This window comes from Sinocyclocheilus rhinocerous, unplaced genomic scaffold, assembly GCF_001515625.1.
Source record: "Sinocyclocheilus rhinocerous isolate Xijiao unplaced genomic scaffold, SAMN03320098_v1.1 scaffold2475, whole genome shotgun sequence".
Lineage (NCBI taxonomy): Eukaryota > Metazoa > Chordata > Actinopteri > Cypriniformes > Cyprinidae > Sinocyclocheilus > Sinocyclocheilus rhinocerous.
Window position 1 is genome coordinate 261,573 of NW_015666614.1, and position 2,228 is coordinate 263,800.

At 33.8% G+C, this 2,228-nt stretch overlaps 1 long non-coding RNA gene across 1 annotated transcript; it reads right to left on the reverse strand.

The window, feature by feature from the left end:
- Window positions 1–1,381: 1,381 nt before the first annotated feature.
- LOC107733040 (uncharacterized) lies at window positions 1,382–1,977 on the reverse strand. Its single transcript, XR_001638932.1, has 3 exons — window positions 1,939–1,977; window positions 1,761–1,818; window positions 1,382–1,460 (listed from the first exon to the last, which is right to left on the reverse strand). It is a non-coding gene; the product is annotated as an uncharacterized LOC107733040 (long non-coding RNA).
- Between the last annotated feature and the right edge of the window lie 251 nt (window positions 1,978–2,228).

Below are 2,228 nucleotides of genomic sequence, written 5' to 3' on the forward strand. Positions count from 1 at the left end.
TTATAGTCATCGTCACATGACCAGCATTTTCGTCTCGTCTCGTTTTCGTCACGTGATAAAGGTTCGTTGACGACGATATTTAGTCATAATTTTCGTTGACGAAAGCAACACTAGATGCAATTCTCTCCAATCACCACCTGATCCTTGTGCGATCATCCACACATCCAAAGTCGGTTGATAACAGAACTGCAATAAAGTAATAGCCTAGTTAACAATTACTTGTTTATCTGGCTGGACTGGGGTTAAAATTCGGCCCGGACAAATCCAGCCCATTCGGCCCACAAGCTCCCCCGTGAATGTTGTGCTGGGTTATAGGAGTAATTGTTACTGGAGTAAATAAATGAATTAATAAAACAGGACAGAAACAAATAATGACAGATATTACTGAATTCACGGCAAATGCAACAAACTTAATAATGCATTTTTTTGTCTGCAAATGCAAATTTACTGCTATTAAATTCTATGTCGTTCCAAACCTGTATGACTTACTTTCTTCTGTGGATCACAAAAGAAGATGTTTTGTAGAATGTTACCAACCCATTTTGGTTACCCTTGATTTCTACTGTATGGACAAAAAATTCTTGAATTTCTCAAAAACTTTTATGTTCTACAGAATAAAGAAATTCATACAGGTCTGGAATAACATGATGACAATGTACATTTGTGGGTGAACTATCTCTTTAAGAACTTTAATATTTGTAAATAGTAAACACCTAGTTTATATAAGACACTGTTATTTATCTTTAATCAGGCTCTTATTGACTCAACATTTTACTTCAACATCAAAATGAATTATAACTAAACATTTAAAGAGAAATAAGCTATTATAGCTATTTTGTTAAATTATCCTTTGCCCTAATGAAATTTACTAGAGTTCTTGCTTAGAATGAGTTTCACTGACTAGTATTAGTAATATGGTGGTCACAAAAAGTAAAAACATGGTCCTCATTACCATGGTTACATGGTTTTTCAAATAAACAATAAGTAATAATAAACTATGGAATTTGTATTAAAAAAAAAACTAGTTATGCAGAAACTTCAAAACTTTTATAAAAGTAAAATATTCCCCAGTATTTAATGAAAGTAATAACAGCAACGAATAGGCTGTAATAAAAACATTTCTACCAAAACACCATAGGCTATTTGTACAGTGTTAATAACAGCAAGTTAAATGACTATTCGGTGTGTGAAGCGGTCTTTCTCCACAACTGAATCCCATGTGAGATCAAGGGTTTTCAAAGTGTGATGCACGATTCTTTGAGTATCTCCATTTCTTTTACCCTTCATCAGTGAAGTCACATTCACCTGCTTCACATCAACCTGTGTTTTCTCCTAACAAACTTCAGCTTCATGTTTTTCATTATGAATCCATTTTCTCCCAGTACAGTGTTTACAGATGAGCCCCATCAGAAGAATCCAGATCTCTGGATCATCTGGACTGGAGCTGATCGCTGACATCTCTGAAAGAATCAGAAAATATAGAGTATGAATGCAAAAAGTTAAGTGTCATTACAGAATAAAACATTAATCTGCTTCAACACAATTAAAATGTCTCTTAACATCGTCAGTAAAAATATCCTTGTAGTGAATGTGTTCTGGATGGATCTGACATCTGAGCTTATAATGAGTTTATAATGTTTTTCAGAGGGACCAAATGAAACTTGAAAAACATGATCTCAAACTAAATAAACTCTTCACACTATGACAATCAAAAGTAATTAAATTGTTTCTTATAAACGTGTAAACGGCCAGTTTCTTACCAGAAAGTGATTCGGATCTCGTCGCCATTTTCACTGAATCGAACCATGAAGATAGTTTCTAGAAAAACAAATACACCCAAAACATAATCTCAATAAAGCATATATTTGTAATGATTTATAATTTATAAAAATAAATATATTTGAATAAAACACAAAAGTGCAGGGAATATAATCTCACCAGGAGTCGAGCTGCTGTTCAGCTTTACTTTCACTTTCGGTTTCACAGGCTTAAATCCTCTGCGCTGCAGTGACGTTATCATCATCATCATCATCATCATCATCATCATCACGTGGTTTGTAGAAGAGGCGACTTCTTTCCTGACAAGCTATTGGTAATACTACGTTCTTGTTTTTTTTTGTTGGTTGAGAACAAGAATGAGCAACAGTTCATTAAACAAACATTAAACGAATATAACAGAACTGAGAATAGGCTAAACTAATTTCAGTGTTTACAGCTACAGCTCACTG